The sequence below is a fragment of the Solenopsis invicta genome, chromosome 11 (assembly GCF_016802725.1).
Source record: "Solenopsis invicta isolate M01_SB chromosome 11, UNIL_Sinv_3.0, whole genome shotgun sequence".
Classification (NCBI taxonomy): domain Eukaryota; kingdom Metazoa; phylum Arthropoda; class Insecta; order Hymenoptera; family Formicidae; genus Solenopsis; species Solenopsis invicta.
In genome coordinates, this window is record NC_052674.1 from 3,760,265 (window position 1) to 3,779,133 (window position 18,869).

At 32.5% G+C, this 18,869-nt stretch overlaps 1 protein-coding gene across 1 annotated transcript in view; it reads left to right on the forward strand.

Annotated features, from left to right (window-relative positions):
• LOC105194654 overlaps positions 1–18,869 on the forward strand; it is a 132,770-nt gene that overhangs the window by 49,389 nt on the left and 64,512 nt on the right. The window contains exon 2 of the mRNA XM_011159683.3: positions 6,371–6,500. The gene's annotated coding sequence lies outside the window, so the exon portion shown is untranslated. The remainder of the gene's footprint in view (positions 1–6,370; positions 6,501–18,869) is intronic.

Below are 18,869 nucleotides of genomic sequence, written 5' to 3' on the forward strand. Positions count from 1 at the left end.
TAGTGAGAAATTCTCGGTTCTAATGCAAGTTGCAGTGGCACAATGCTGCGAGTATACGCTACGTATTTTTCTGAAAGCATCCTCGGAAACAATCGTTATTCCCTCCGTCTTTATCGCCGGTGGCAATTACCAATGACTGGCACTGCTTTTATTGCTTTTATTGGCGTTAGATTCTTGTTGAAAATTCTCTTAGGCAATCGTGAAAAAAGCAATTCATTTTGTGCGATGAATGATTTCTTCTGCGACATTTAGTTTAGATTTAAAAATGCTAAATTGTTGTGCTTTTGATGAAAGAATTTCTTTTTAAAAATCATTATTTCTCTCTTCCTTATTTTAATTATTAGATAAATTTTAAGGACAACGCAAAAATATTTAATAATATTTTTTAAATTATGCAATTGTAATAATATAATGCAATAATAAAATAAAGCGTCATAATGATAAAGTCATTAAACAAGAGTACTGAAAAATTATCTGCTTATTATTATTTCGTTATAATAATAAGTAGATTTAAAAATTGCCTATATATTATTACAAGTTAATAATTAATTTAATTAAAATTTATTTTAACTAGGTTAAATTACAAAAAGAATATTAGATGCTAGGTTGAATTACAAAAAGGAATATTAGAAATGGTTGCTTCTTATATCACTTCTCCTGTCTTGTAGAACTTTTGCAAGTGCTGCGTGTTACGTTTTTTTTGTGAGTCAGTGTAAAGTACGATAATGAAAAATGAAGCTGCGTCCGACCACTGTATCGGAGATGTTCAAAGTGAAGAAAACCCGATAACGATCTTGTTTCGAAGATTCGAGAATTGTTAGAGTCTTCACAAAAGAAGAGAGAAAATTGCCGTACTAAATGAGATCGTTTATAAAAAACTTAAAATCAAAAAGTTACACAAGTCACATAGTAAAAATTTTACATTAAAAAAAATTTCTACTATTTGAAGAGAAGCGTAAAAATCCTATTATAAAATGTTAGATCTATGTATAGATATATAGATCGCGCGCAATTGGGTATTTGGTTTCTCCTTGTAAAAATTGAGTTCACCGAAGAAAAGAGTTTAGTAATAGCTATCAAAAGTTGAGTGAAATAAAGCCAATAAAACATTTGATTAATATTACAAAAAATAATTTTACTTTTCTAAACATTTGGCAAGTATTATCCCCAATTTAATAATGTTTACAAAATATTTAGAAAAGTAAAATTATTTTTGTATTATATTAATCAAATATATAATTATTAAATTTATTTCACTCAACATTTGGCAGCTATTTCCAAACTCCTTCTTTCAGTTTTCTTTCCCTTTAATCCTGCGCAGGATATTTGCAAAATATTGAAAAATAAAAAAATTAATAAAAAAATTTATTTTGGACTCACCGACCCGATGCGCAACGAGCGGAGTTACTCAGCCACGAAGCTACGGTGATTACTATAACACACAAACATAAGATTTAAAAATTAAAACTGTGCTTAAAATAAGCAATATTTCAAAAGTTAATTCTTACATACCCAGAGAAAGGTTTCTTTGAGTCAAAAAATATTTGTGTAACTCAAAAAAATTCGTGCACTCTGCTATAATAATGGTTAAAAAAAAGTTTTTTTGACTTAAAGAAATTTTTTGATTGTTCCTTTTAGTAAAATTAAAAAAAACAATTTAGTTGTGCAACGCAAATTTTTCGTAATATAAAGAATATATTTTTAAAATCAGAACAACTAAATTATTTCTTATATTTCTATCAATACTTTCTTTGAATTAAATAATTATCTGTTTAAATTAAACAAATAATTTATTTACTTTTAAAAAGGCTAATAACGTCGTTTTTCAAAATCAAATAAATTTGTATTTTCTGCAAAAGTATTTAAAAAAATCAAGTTAAAGAAACTATTTTATCAATTTAAACATAATTTTTCTCTGAGTGTGTATAAAATTTTATAAAATTTTCTTTAAATATCTTTTTTTTATTTATTGTGATAAAATAGAATAAAACAAAAAAAGATTATTAAATGTGTATAAGTAAAAAATGATATTTACCCCAAGGTTGCTCCGCTGGGGCCCGATGCCTCTCCCAGGCCTCCTCCTCCTCTCAGCTTCAGGTCAAGTCTTCTCCTCTTGTTGCACTCGCGAAACACTCGCGTTAATTACACTAAAATTGCGCCCGTGGACTAATTAAGTCTCTAAGAGTTTTTCTAGTCCATTAGTCCAGTTACTTTACACGGCACTCCCGGACGCGCGACGTGACGAACCGGCTGTGGTTCGTTTATATTATTATAAGTCGGCGATGATAAATGTTGTCCTTTTCTCGTCGCTTCTACCTCAAGGAACACTTGTAACATACGATATCCATTGATTAGTCTAGATACGTTATACATCCTGTATACGTTGCAAATATTACTCACCTCAATGTTGCCTTCCAGACTTCCTCTTCTTTCTCTTCTTCAGATTATCAGGTTTTGTTACACTAATTCACTCACTCGCAAAAATACGATTACAATAACACGCAATAATATCATGTTTTGATCCTGCGCAGGACATCTACAAAATCAAAATATAATAAAAAAATTTATTTTGGACTCACCGATCCGATGCGCAACGAACGGAGGGATGCTCAGCCACAAAGGTGCGGTGATACTGTAACACATAAACATAAGATTTAAAAATTAAAACTGCGCTCAAAATAATCAATATTTCAAAAATTAATTTATTATTTATAGATTGTCGTATATAAATACAAGCAAAATTTAATTTTTAAATTAAATCTAAAACAAACAATTGATAAAAGTAAACAATTTAAATTAAATGAGTTAACAAACGTATTACTTATAAATCTATTTAAATTTAATTCAGAAATTAAGTAGTGTCACAATTGTGTGCGATTAACTGGCACTTAAGATAATTGGATCTTCACAAATAAGAACAACGTCAACGAATAAAAGAATTCAAAGGTAGAACTACCAACGATTGCCATCGTCACGAAAAACCGGGAGAAATCACCCACTCGAATGTGATGGTACTAGGCTAGCTTCAAAGTGCTCTTTCTTGCTTAAACCAGGGTGGCTTGTCGTGGCTTTTCATGGCACCGATTCTTTCGGGAACTTTTCTATTTTTATTTCCGCGGAGTTGATTCGCTTACACAAAAAATCGACATGTTCTTATGCGAACATCACGTAACTTTTGTTTTTCAGTTCAAATGTGTGGCAATGAAATTTTTTAAATAAATGAAAATGCATTTGCATTGTACATGTTATGTGCGTTAAAAATTAATAAATTATAATTTAATAATAATAAAAATATTTAAAGTTTTAAATGTTTTAACCCTTTATTTAACATACTCATTATTTTATTTATATTTTTTATTGGGAACTACATATTGCATTCATATTTCGAGTTTTCACAAATTAATGTTTGGGATCAGCTTATTGGGATTACATTTATTTATAATATTTAAAGAAGCAAAATAATTTAACAGAAATTGTATTATATTAGCTCGTAAAATTTTTCGTGTTCACGAGAATTTAATTTCTCTTTACATATGCCAGAATGTGGTTCATATCAGCGGAAAGAAATTTGGGATGCGAAAGTTTGAATTTATACGACGTTCTAGACTTTACGCTCGTTTCAGCCGCAGTTTCCCAATTTTATGGAAATTCGTGCAGCTCCTATATTGGCGGAAACAGGGATGGAAGATTTAGCAAGTCTGCGGTATAAACCTGACTGTTACTTCTTAGCGGTAAACGTACGATAGCAAGATCTTTTCTTTAAATGTACATTGGAGTTGTATCGTACGATAGCTAGATTTTTTTTTAAATGTAAATTGGAATGGAATTGTTGAAATGTTTCTGATTTAAATAGACACTGAAAAAATTCCAACTAACAAAAAGAAAATAACGTATGTTACTAAAAACTAACGATAAATGGCAATACAAATACGATAGCGACAATTGACACCATTTTTGTATTCGTGAAATGTTACGTTGCACTACGTCATTCTTCGTCGATCAATCTTCATTCGAAGCATTGAAAGAGACTATCAATAGAGTAACGTAAAATTCATAGCTCCGCGCGAGCACCATTGTTGTAATTTAATGCGCTATTTGCCGGACAAAAGACTGAGAAAATAGAAATTCTTCCTCGGTTTCGTTTTATTCCAGCTAATTTGAAAACGATTTTGTTCACTTCGCTTATTCGATTGCAAAACCGTTACGCGTGCAATTCGCGATGCAGTTTACCAAGCTTTAATAACGCAGTTTGTACTTTTGTTACTGGATGGCTTTTCGAAGTTTATTATTATCGAGTGTATATACACGACGCGAATTTTCCTCTACATCGACGAACTCTGCGGTTAGCGCAATCTTCTCAAGAATTTTCTCATGGGGGGGGGGGAAGGAAGGGGGAAGAGGGAGCAAGTTGTGCGACGCACATATTCTGGGGATTAAGGCGAAAGATATGTCGGATTATCTTGGGATATATTGTAGTTGCAGTCTCGCCTTGCAATTTCGCCTTACTTCGAACAACCCTAAGTCTTACACGTGGCTTAAATAACTTTAACGCCGTTACAATCGACGTTAAAACCATTCTCCCTGCTTTGCATGTAGGTGAAGCGCGCATTATGCGTTCACGAACGATTTCCACGATTTGATTCCGCGGTGTTACGAACGCTGAAAGTTCTCGAGAGCTACAGAGTGCACAATGCAAAGCTGACTCGACGGAAAAATCCGAGACGCTGGATAGAAGCTATAATAAAGCCGCCTGTTCCGCAGTGTCGTCTTTCTTCCTCGCTGTCGTCGCCATCGCCATCGCCGACGCCGACGCCGTGTTTCCTTAACGTGACCTCCCTCTTCGTTTTTGAATCTGTCCTCCATCTCGACCCTTTTACAGGCAAATTCGCTTCAAATTGCTTCTGAAAATCTCATTTCCACTATCTGAGATCCTTGTCAAAAAGGAAAAGAATTACGCGCCGTTATGGCAGATACATGAACCGCCTCCGACGTAGTGCGCGATAAAGTGTGCCGAAAAGAACGACCGAGCGAACTATCCCTGAATGAAGCAAGAAAAGCAGGACGAAAATACGGCAATGTACGTCGAGAGGATGAGGATGAGGCGACGGCACGGCGCGGCGCGACGGTATTTTCCGCTCTTTGAAGATCGCTGATATAAAGCTTCCTGGAGCGATGTTTTCGTGGTATATGAATCGTGGTATATCGCTTGAGCTATGCTTGCGGTTGAAATTACGAAACGGGTCACGAAATGTCGATATATACGCACACATGAAGAGAACGAGCGAAATATTCGAATTACTTTCTCTTAGAGTTCCGTCGCTCTGTCAACAAAAAATTCCTCGATACACGGGAAGCGGTTCAATCTGCGTATTTGTCTCATCAGTGAGTTTGATGAGCGAGGATGAAGATGGAATTATCCACTTTTCTGTGACGTTACTGTTTCGTTATACAGCGTTTTTTTTTCCGCGCAAAATTCAAATTTTGCGACATGCAAACTAGAATGCGGAAACGCAATTGCATTTGCTTATTAAAATGCGCGAGAGAGGTTTCCAATTTCTTTTTTTCTTTGGATTAATACTTTTAAATTTTAATTTTTAGCTCTTTTGTATTATATAACGTATTGTTTCATTAATTAATTCGCTATATCAAATACATGTTACTACCATCAAAACTACTCGACGACTGCTATATTCAAATTCGTAAAACCACGAATTTCTAGTAGAATCATCGAGTCCAATTCAGACGTGCCTTGTAATATGATATGACATAAATCGAGCATGTGCGCATCGCGTGTCGCAAGCGTTACGATCAAAAGCATTCGCAATTCATTATGCACAATTGCTGAAGTGCTTAATAGGTTAATCGATACGTAATAATCAATTAATGCTAAATACCATGTACGTCACTAATAAAATGACAATTGTATTTGCACATTAATGTGCAGTTAGTTTAGAAATTCCAACATTTTATTCCGTATGTCATAACAATCATAATAATTATGCAAACATCGCCCTCTGCTAAAGCATGAAATTCTCAACACGCGTTCCCCGAATTATTCGTAACTTTGTTTCACGAACAACATGTAATAACTTTATCTCGAGGCAATTTGTTTAAACTTGCCGGAACCCGTCGTAAGTTTATCGTGTATGACATGCATTAACAGAGCCAACATCATAGCATCATCTGCGCGCGTCGGTTTCCACTTCAAGACCACCATTCAAAGTCTCTTGCCGCTGACGTCTTTATTCTCCGAGCGATCGACAATGTAAATGTTCGATTTCCGTAGCTTTCAAATCAGGCGTGATCGACTAGTTCGCAAACTGTCGTTTGCGCGACCGAGATTGATGGCGGTTGTTCCTCTCCTTTACAGGAAAACGCGGCGACACGGCGATTCAGTACGGAACTACGAGTGCTCAACAAAGTCTGTAAAACGGGCGCCAACGAGGAAGAGGAGTCCGTTTCGGGAACCCGTGGGACTCAAACACGAAACCTGGGTCAAGGTAAGTCCATCGTTACGTCATTAGCAGTCATAATGTAAGCTACTTTTAATGAATACGTGAAAAGGACAGTTTTGCTGAAGTATCAAAACTCTTCAAATCTTATGAAAGACGTTCAACTATGATGAGCAATTCTGCGAGAAGTTGAAATATTCTAGCAACCAGTTTGAGCGTTTCAACGTAATTATTTTGATGGTCTAGCAAAATTATTTTCAGATTCGCGTATCTGACTCAACTTTCTATGTATTTTAGCTGTATCGTTCTTCTCGTGTACGTCATGTAAAACATATTAATTTTACGTAATTAGTAAGTTAAATATTTGTTTTAAAATTATCCGTCTTGCTAGAATATAAATTAAATCTGTTTTACGTTAAAAAGTTCAATCTAATGCGAAAACAATTACGAACAATAAATCTATTATTTTTTTGGACGTATAAATATATTATAATTTTTTTATACAATATATATTTTGTCCTAATGTATCATATAATCCTGATAATTACACGGAAGAAATAATTTTGCTAAGACAGATTTAAAAATAATTAGATTGTACGTTTAAGCTGTTTATTATAATAAAAACTTTTTGCAATATCATCTTCCGACATAATTATTTTGATGGTACATTATAAAATTACTTTCTGATCTGTATCTAGCTGGACTTTTAGATACTATAATAAAATTATCCTTTCCGCGTAGGACACAAAGGGCTTGAGAGAAACTGTGTGTGCACGTTTCCCATTTTTACCAAAACAATTTACCTCTTGTGCAATCTTATAAAAATGCAAAGTGACTTCAAAATTAATGATTTTTTTTGTAAATAAAAAGTTGTAGCGTCACAGAAATATTAAAAGCGGAAGGACTTTCGACATCTTGCCTAGAAACACAGTTACGTCGTCATTTTTAATGGCGCTTGGAAATTTTAATGGATTTTCGCGCCGCCGTTTTCGTTGTTTGACAGTTTGTGCATTAAAAATTTTTGCCGCGTCGTCGGCGATTTTAACTGAGTTCCAGCGTGTCGTTCACGCGCCGACCATGCCACTCAGGCGGATAATCGATAGAATAAATTATTTTATGTCGATCATATGACAAACTAAGTTTCACGTCGATGTTGACGCAGAAAATTGTACTTCGTCATTAAAGTCCATTTAAACAGGCTGTTACCTATGTTACTACAATTTATGAACTACTATCGTAAACTTTGTTACATCAAAGTACACAATATAAGAATTAATTACTACTAATACATTTATTAAACAATGCAATAAAATAATTAATAAAGTACTGATTTGATGATAATACTTGTTTTTTTTAAATTACAATATGATTAAAAATTAAAAGATAAAAATATATAATTGAAAAATAAACAAATGTGAATGAACAGTTCATAACGACATACCAGTTAACTAGGATCATTATAGGGATTATAAATTTATGCTCACTGATGGATGTTTTAGGGTCCGATGATTATCGCGCAACAATGTTGAATTTGTCGTTGAATTTTCGTAACAGTAAACGAAGCGAGCCAATTTGGTGGTCGCAGGTGAACATTGTCTTCCGTTAATTAATTTCGGTCTGCTAAATTCACCGAAAGTTTCGCATGGACTGGAAAGTGGCTCGGAGTATTATGCCGTAACTTCTCTCAGGGTATGACCTTGCGCTTATTTGATGGAGCTCGCACTGATGCGAACAGCGGTGTAAAGGGAGTGTATAGCGATGGCAATAGGGCTCGTGAAGAGCCGTAGGGTCAAATACCAGAGCAGCGCCGGTATTTCAAATCCATCTAACCAGAAATGCGGCTATTCGTAGATTCGCTTGAATTAACATGTGTAATGTATAGGAGAAACCTTGTCGATTCCTACGGTAAAATTTTATTTCACGACGTTTTCCCCATGCGCAATATGAGAGATTAGGTTCCTTTTTACTCTTTCTATTTCGTTCAAATCCGTCCAAGTTTCTTGTCCGAATAAATTAATAATATTTTTCATTTATTGTCTTGTTAATAAAATATCTACTAATTTAGTTGTTATAAAACAGATTTCGGTATTATTAATACGTTCGCAAAATTAATTTAACTATATACTTCTACCATAAAATTAACGATAATTGATATCATGAGTGGAGCCGGAGGGAAGGAAGGAAGAGTATTGGAAAATTAATTGGCAATATTATACACACATATAATAATTTTGATAATTTATACTATCCGATTAAGTTTACGAGGTACAGTTAGCTTCTCGTAAAAGAAAAAGGTACTTTTGTACAATTCTCACGTAGGTTAACTAAAACATTAATTAAGGACGGTCATTTGTAACGTCTTGATAGGTTCCTACAACTTTCGGCTTTAGCCTTTCAGCACATGGTGAATTAGCCGATTCGATTGATATCGATCGCGGAAGGGACTTTTGCGAGGAACGATGCCGCATTGATCATCTCAGCGACTTGCCCTGCTGGGCAAGAAATGACTGGAACTTTAGATCTCCCACGGGATCACGCGGCTGGTATGTACACAAGGCGAATTGGGTCGAGGGAGAAATTTCAGGCCCGGAGATTTCGCCCTGTATTAATGCCCGCGGGGCAAGAAATTGCAAACAAGATCTCCCGCGCCGGCACGTGAAATTAATCCTTCGCGTGCAACAGTTGAGGCATCGTTGCGCATAATAGCACCGGCGCTCCGCTTAGAATTACGACAGAAGCGACTCGCGAGCGCGTGCAAAGATTAAATCGCTCCCGCGATATTCCGTCCACTCACGCGACGACTACTCGGCGACAAGCACGCGAATTTACGAGAGACAAAACGTTTGATTGCCGTACGATATCTTGAAAGCGAGTGAAGTCAGAAATAACGGATGCACATTGAAAAGACAGTGCAAGAGGCAAATAGATACTTTTTTTTTTAATGAATCATTTGATAAAACAGATCAATGAAGCATTTCATAAAACAGATCATAATCTATTTTGACATATTTATTTATAATTATATTGTAAATAAATATGTCAAAATAGTTTTCCAAGAATAAAGTTAAAAAAAAAGTAATTGGATAAAAGTTTTGTATGTATTATATGTACGATAATTTATCTTTCACACGTTCTAAATCTGTATAGCTGCCAATCTGTATAGCTGCCAAACCAGATTGGCTGCCAACAAGTAAATATCCGTACAGCTATTATCTGTCGTTAACGCATCAATAATCTGTAGCGACTCAACATATCGTTAATTGGATATCATTGCTGCTAATACGGTGTGTGTAGCGGCGAAGCGTAATCCGAGATAACAAGGGGAAAGGCTGAACGATATAATTGCCGTCGCGAAGTAGAAAATGCCGGTCAGTGTCAGGCGTAGTGCGAAGATCGCTCGAAGGCCGGATAGTCGTCTGAATGGGAAGCCAAGGAGAACGGACAAAGCAAAAAGAAAAAGTTTAAGCTGGAAAGAGGGCGGACGCGGAGGGATGGGTTGCGGATGCGGAGGAGGGCCTGCGATTTCCTTCCGAACGACTACCTTTCGATTCCATCGAAGTTACACGAGCCGCTGGATTCCGATCCGACGAGCCGGCCTCTATCTCGTTCTGTCTCCTTTTCAGTGGTATGCTAGCCGGCTCTCTTGATTGCCGCAACAAAATCAATGCTCGAGAGACCGACGAGGGGAATCGTGATGAACGGATGTGTGTACGCTTCGTTGCGCCGTGTAAATCGTTCACGCGAAAGAGCCAGCGAAATTTGAAGCTCGTTGGTTAGGAATTGCGGGTTAGCGCAAGCTAACCATTTCCCACATGATTTCCTGCACGACAAACGCCTTTGCTTATCAGAGGAGAATCTGTAGAGCTTTAATGCATTTTTAGTCACTTGATATTTTCTTGTAGTTAGAAATAATTGCTTTTTCTTTATAAAATGGCGTAGAGTTATTGCGTTGACAGAAATAACATTGATAAATACTACTATTAAACAAAATTTACATATGATATTAGTAGAAATGTAGAACATATTTGAATTTTTTTTTATTATTCTTAACCTTTAACTACATCTGTGAAAGGTTACCCTAACTTACATCTAAAAAACTCACATCGGCATTTAAAATTGTTTTTTTTCAAAAATTTTGTATCCACAAATTTTAATAAATTTAATTAATTTTTTGAACAAAATACTATATAAAGTCTAAATCTGTAAACAAAAAAATTTTAATAATCATATAAAGTTAAAAATTATGTCCAAAAACATAAATTTCGCAGAAAAATATAAAAAAGTGTTTTTTTCAAAAAATCAAATTTTTATATATCAAAAAATAAAATATAAAATAAAGTACCATTTAAAAAAAAGAAAATCATAAACTTTAAAAAAAATACGTAATAATGTTTGGTTCAAAAAAGTGTAATTATTTTGACGTTGGGATATTTTGAAACAAGTTTGAAAAATAAAATCAAAGGTATATCTGCAAAATATGAAGAAAATAATCACAATAAACATAATATCATGACACAAATAACGTTTATCGACATAAATATTATTCCAAAAAATATGAATTATAATTTATTATATTTACTATGTTCAATACTAAAATAAATATAAAATGGATGCTTTTACTTCTGTTTTTTGCTAAAAAATTAAATGAAAATATCTCGACACTTCAAAGTAATAAAATATTAATTTACGAAATATTGGTTAAAATATTTTACTTTATATTGGTTTACAAAGTACCTGTTAAACGTATTGATTAAAAATATTTCACAAAAAAATTCTTTTGTTGTTTTTACTTATCATTTTTTTTTATTCGAAGTAAGTGCAGCCAACAGTCACTTTACTTTTAAAACAAAAATGCGTTTTCTATAAATGAAACTATTTTTGTGATTAAGACATTCAATTTCAAATATATTAAAAAATTTCCAAATTTACATCATCTGATTAAATAATCTAAACCAAAATTTTAAAGCGACTTGTTTAAACATACAATGCACTTGAATTTCCGCTGTACATTAATAAAATAAGATTTAAAGTAAATTTATCTAAAATTAAAAATCCCATAGCGCCAACCAATTTAAACTTTTCAAGTTGTAAAGATCCATAGATGTAGTTAAGGGTTAAAAAACAGAAAAAATTTTATTTTATTATGCATGACACTTGCATGGTGCCAATCTTTTATTATATCATTTTAGTTGAGATTGAAAAAGTTAGAGGACTGCTTCTAAAAGCTTGCGAAGAAGTTATACTTCTTGGGAAACGTAATAGGTTGTCTTCACGAGATAGTGACGATATAGGAAATAATATGGGTAGGTTTTATCTTTGGGGGAATGTAGGACGAAAGGAGGGTACGGTTGTTACGAATGGTGTTACTGATAACGCCCGTACGGCACGGCGCATTTCGAACTTTAATCGTAGTTTACAGCCGACTCGCTTGTGCTCTAGTTTCACTTGGTTTCGTGTAATGCGCAAAATTGCAACTTCATCGCGTGGGACGTCCTCGCGGAAAGAATCTGTTTCCGCGAAAAACAGCCTGCCTAGCACGAACGGTTTAACTGGTGTTTACTTTTTACCGATCACCTTTATTTATATGGCGAGCTTCATCATTCGCAATCCAAGCAGTTAAATGACGAAATATAAATGTTAAATTATATTACATGACAAATTATTAGTTTTGCATAAAACTAGGTATATACCAATAAGCAGTTTACCATAGCTGATCGATTATAGATTTGTTTGTAATTGCAGGTTGATTGATTCATTAATCGTAAATTATAACGCATTTATCATTATAAATTAATGTAACATTTGCTGAATAACAATAATTTTCGTATAATAAACCAATCACGAACAAAATAGAAATCGCTTTTACTAATGACAAAATAATCCATTGTTCGAATGTGGATTTCGTTTAACAGCCATTATAGGTTCATTCGTTTATCCAGCAATTCGAAGAGCTCTGTATACAAGAATTGAGACAAATCCATTTTACCGAGAGCGTACAAGGAGTGCAATAATGCATCGCGTTCGAAGTTTCGCAGTTGGCTCGCGCGTTGTTAAGCGAGCATGCACCTGTTTGAGTCTCGAGTAGCTCATCACTACACAGTACGTGTGTGGTGTGGGTGTACACGAGCGTACGAGCATTCTCTCGTGGTACTTATAGCGATTTCCACCCCAGCCAGGGCCAACTCGCGCGCGCACCTGTGTCAAACATTATGCAGACACGCAAAAGCCCCTTGCAAATGCAAATATTTGCCGTGAGTGCAATTAAGGCTCTCGGCACACGGAAATCTCGACCGTTCCTCTATTTGTCCATTGTCGAAAAGACGCGACTCCATTTGTAAAAGTATCACGGTGAGTTGAAATTAAAAGTTTGTATAATCGAGAAGAGTTTTAGTGACATTTGTCTCCAAAATGAGACATGTTAGAAGCATCTGTAATGTTACTGTAGCGCGGAGCCTGATAAAAGTTAATGGAATATTTAATGTGCGGAGGACCGGATAGAGAACCAAGCTTTTAGAAAAGAAATCTTGCTTTGGTCTTTATTTGATCTATTTACTTTATGTAATTTTTAATAATATATTATATTAAATTAATAAATTTAATTATAAAACGTAATATAGTTAAACGTAATAGTACAATAATTAAATAGAAAAGAAAAATTTTTCAAAGCATTTCCGTAATTAAACACGAGAAAGGTATTTGTGCACAATAATAGGCATTTCGTAAAACATGAAATTGAATGTAGACTATCAGTAAGATAAAAGCGAAATTATGTGGATGGCTGAACCTTTGTTCTGATAGGATTGACGAACGTCCAGACGGGTATGATAGACGCATCACAGCGCAATCATGCGATATCTGTGGTTGACTGGCATTCATTTCTATCCCACAGCCATAACATCGGTAAGACTTGAAACTTTGTCGAATAGATATTTGAAGTATTTTTTCAACAGTTCCAAGTATGCGAGAAATTGCACAAAACATCTGCAACTGTCTCTATATGACAAGTTCCTACCTGAAATGACGAGAAAGCGAGAACGAGAGAGAGACAAAATTTACTAACCTTTGCAATGACATCTTTTCATAATGTTTGCTTTCAATATACTCGTAATAGAAAATATTTTTTTAATACATTCTGTAGAACTAACAATAAGTTAAAGTCTAAAAAAACAGCCATAAAACGAGTATAAAAAAAATCGTGGGATTACAAAATAAAAAAAAATAAAAAAACACATGTGTAAAAATCCGACAATATTTAATAACTAGCAGTGAAGCTTATAAATCCCTCAAAATTAAATTTAGCTTCGTGCTACACAAAGCCTATTTTTAGTGAAATTCAAAATTGATATATATAAATTACTCCTTTTTCCTACGAGACTGATATAATAATTTAAAATTAACTGTGGCGACCAAAAGTCACACCCAAAATTTAAATAAGAGCGCTCAAAACAAAATACAATAATAAATAATTAAATATAAATACAATAATAAATAATTAAATATAAAAATAAGAGCTTAAACATTATAAAAGTCAAAAACATATAAAACATAGTAAACGTGAACACATAGAACGTCTGGAAATATTTGTTTGCAAGCGAGAACACGATCTGCATCAATCAACTTGTCAAAGTCTCCAGATTTGATGGTTTAAATGATATTACATATCAAATTAGTAAGAGGCCGACTCTTTGAAATTAAATTCTCAGAAACAAACTGTAAATATTAAATTAATTAAAAATCACAAATATTATCGATTTCTGTAATATAAGATTTGGTTCAATAAATCTGATTTGTTTTCAGACAAAAATCTACATCTACTTTACTGTGTGGTTGACGTAAAATTAATTTTTTACGAAGTTAAGATTCCCTATTGTCTTTTAATAAGTCTCATTGCAACAAATTATCATTTTGTCGTAGAATGAGTGTTTTTATAGTTGCAAGCTGTGATGTAGATCATCATTTGAATTCTGTAAGGATGCTACGGACCATTTTTTTGCCTGTACAGCATTCCCCGAGACGGATGTTTATGTCTCGTGGGAATCTCAGGAGTTCAAGAACACGACGCGTACGATTTCGTGCCGGGAAAACGCGACGGCAGGGAATGCCGGCAGACATTTCCATTACAAAGACGGCCTCTTTTGGGTGGATCAAGCCGCAAGGATGCCACTCGAATATGTATGTGAGACACTCGTGAAAAGGGTGGCCTGACCTCGAACTCGAAATATATTCGTCAAACCGTCCATTTCGACGGTGCCCTGACAGTCCCGGAAGCCTTTCCCGCGCACACATTTTCCCGAATCCGAAAGATTGCAAACATAGAAATACGACAGTTATTTTCAATATTACGATATTCAAATCGCGTTACGAATAATGCTTAGACGATATCAATCATTTATGCTCTACAAACTTGCGGAACCAGCGGCTTATCGTAATTTAAAATTACAATATAACATTCTGTATATAATAGAACGCGAAATGAATTTTAATATCGCTTTATTTCATATATTGTATGATATTATGTAAGTTTCGTGCGCTATCTTGTGTCGAATTTCCTATATAAAATTAATGGCTTTATCCATCGACCGCGCGTCTGTGACAGAAATCATAAAGCAGATGAAAGCAAATATATGAATAATTGAATCTAAGCCTCAAGGCAACTCATGATCGTATGATATTGGCACTGAAGAAATTACGTGAATTGATCGCATTTATGTATTTTGTTTTTAAAATAGATTTTTTTCTAGTTTGAGATCAGGCAAAGAAATGAGAGGAAATAGTTCACGAAAAGATGATGAGAAAATATAAAGGCGAAATACAGAATGCTGAAAGAAAAAAATTAAAACCGGAGAAAGTATCGACAGAAAATAGATCAAAATTAAAAATTTAAATAACTTTATATCAGATAATAAAAATTTTAATAATATTATAAATTACGATTAATATGATATATTATAATTAAGTTTGATAAAGATAATTTCTTTGATGAACAGTTCTATAATTACTTCTATAAATAGAAGAAACTGCAGAAACTTTATTTTTCTTGGAAAAGAAACTTTACGAGACGGACGTAATTAAGTCGTAAAGTTATTGGTACTTCAAACTTTTTATAATCTTGATAATTAAAGGTTATAGAGTCCTCGAAATTATCAAATTAACACAAATACTTTTTTAAGCAATATTTCGAGAAATACGATCAAAAACTACTAATTTGATTTTGCAATAAATTTTTACGATATTTTTATGTAACAAGTATTTCAATAACTTTTATCCCTTTTTTTGTTGCTTTTTATTTTAGTTTCTCGACTTTCTTCTAATTTCCGAGTGTTCAAGTTCGATATAATTTCGTTTTACTTTATTCTATTTATATGCAAAATTTCGTGTCATTCATAAAAATACATCAGATGTTATTTTCTGAAATTAATTAAGTGTTATGCTATTGAAGTATGCCATCGCAACTGCTTTTGAAGTGTCAAGTAACTCTTGTGCGAAATCCAAGCCTCACAATTGAGAAAACAATGATAACCTTGAAGAACGAACAATTTCCGGAAATTTACGAATTATTCACTAACGTAGACGCATTTTTCACTCAATAACTATCTACGTTGCATGATATTTATTTATTATTAGTAATAGTAAATAAAAATTGAATATTCATTATGTTTGTAATCTTACGAGAAATACTATAATAACCTACTTGCTTGACTTTTACAAAACGCATCCTGAAAAATATAATTTGCTTTCGTATAGCGTAAATCAAATTTATGCATGCAATGTAATTCAATATTAGCTGCACGAAGAAACTAGACCTCGTATTTATAGCAGCATTTCTGCTGAAAAAATTAGCCGGTCTTGATACAAGATACGGTTTAATAAATAAGAGTCAATTTGATATTCCTCATATTTGCAATTGCAAGTTTCTCAAAGGAATTCATTTGAGAAACTCAAATGAAATTTGTGTTATGACATAGCTTGAATTTTATTTCTCGCTGCTCAGTTATCGATTCATATGAGTTAGGAATTAATGGTTTTTGGAAGAGACATGCGTGTCACATTTTAAAAATATTGTCATAAAATAAAAAATTTCATAAATTATTCTGTTTTATTGTATCTATATGAAATTCGAACATAAATTGATGACTCTGATTGATTTAAAAGTTATTTAATTTTTTCTTTGCTCTTGATTCTTACGTTAAAATTGTATTTTGTAACACTTATTTGATGAGAAAGTTGCATTATAAATTGCATTACATTTTTTTACATATGCTTTAATAACTATTTATGCAAAAGTTTTGGATCTATTTAATCATTTAAAAATTATTTATCTAAAACCAAAATAAGGTCATTTTCCTTGCATAAGACATTATAAAATAAACTTTCCATTGTTTTCTTCTTTGCAATTGATTTCAGAGCCAAAATTCAGATATTCATGATTAAAACTTTTCTGTCATTGGATAGGAAATAAAGAATATTTCTAAAAAGTCAGTAATTTTTTAATTTCAATAACTTTTATCTTAAAGTAAAAATATTAAATTCTTGCAACATTTTTTTGAAGATAATTTGAGATGATGTTCACTTATACAATAAGTCTGACTTAACGTCCACAAATGGATTGATTGATTTTAAATGCATTAAAATCAAGAATTTCATAAAATATTATCTTTTATTATGACTTTTATTATGAATTTTATATTTTATATTTTGTATTCTGAAAATAACATTTAATAAGAATTAATAATATTTTATTTATATTTTATATTAAATTAATTTAATAAACGATACGCGAATATTTGAAACTGCTTTTACTGTTTTGTTTCAGAAATATATCAACGATACTAAAATTAATATGCATTTTATTCTTAAAATAAATTTATTTTTTTAAATAATGCGTTTGTAATTCCTTTGTTAAATAGAATAATATCCATTATTTATATAAAATTTAAATAATTATAAACGAAAAGAAATCATTTGTAAGTAATAATTAAAATTTTATATGATATTTATATTCATATCAACCAGAAATAAATTTTCTTATTTTCTTGACATTTCAATTAAAAATTGTATTCTCAATGTTTATAAAATTACAATTTGGTTTACATTTAAAATGAATAACGTTACAATTATACCGGCTTGACACTAAACTCTCTCCTCAGTTAAACAACTTAACAAACAAAAATACATATTTGAAATGGATAAAAATAAACTCATTTTGATGTTTTCGCGTTTCAGATTTTTCGAATCCATTTAAATCCAATATAATGAGGACATAAATTCTTCCACAATTCAAAATGATAAATAGCGCATTTCGTACTTCAATCCATTTGAGTCTAAAAATAATGTGTGACTCTAAAGCGCAAACTCGGATAAATTAAATTGCAATTTCCAATTTATTTGTATTTATTTTCATTTGTTGGGAAAGTTTGGATTCTAAAATACTGTCGCTTTACTCGTCTTGGTCTGTATCGTTTTTTAGTCGCATTAGGCCAATCAGAATTAATGGTCGAGAATAGTGATTAAATTAATTTCCGCGATTAACTGTAAATGAATCGAGGACATTTATCAAGCAAATATATCCCGCCTGTCATTTAAGAAAATATAATGGGAATTATAAAGTTTTGTTTTATGATATTTTGACGCTTGTAAACGATAATGAGTTTCTTTAATTATAATAGATCTGAATGATATTTGCATCAAGTGCATTTGATTGAAATGTAATTTTTTATCACTTTTAGATTACCAACGCAAAATAATGAATTCTTAGTTGTATCAAATACATTATGTATACAAAACAAAATATTTTGATTTTATGCCTTTTGAATAACTGCATCTTAATTAGTCATTAAATATACTTTATTGAAGTATTATATTATATTCACGATATTAGAATACGGATATCATTTTTAAGTCATTCGGGCATCACGGTCGCGTTTCAACGGAATTCCGTCGCATTGTAAAATATTGAAGTACGTATCGTGTGTAATTAACATCGGAATGCTTTGCCAAGTCCGGACAATGATTCTATTGTAATGCTTAATATGCGCAATCGTACTTAACCGCGAGTATTGTTAAATGAGTAAATGAATTTGAAAGAGAAGGCTTGAGCTTTTCAACATCACAATCCGCTGCGCATTGTGTCGATAAATGGTATATTATTTGCCGTTAAGGTAATAGATTTTCGTAACAATTAGATTAAATATTGATAATATGTATATAAATATATGTCAAAAGTAGCATAACATATCTTATATCACAGAATTCCATTAAAAAATTGTGATCTTAAAATGACTAAAAAAAACGTATTTCTTTAAAAATTGATCTCACCATTATTTATTCTCAATCAACTTTTGTATATAATTTTTTTTTGCCTTGAGATTTCAAAATATTTTTACCAGTTTTATATTTTTTTCTCACGCTGTATATACA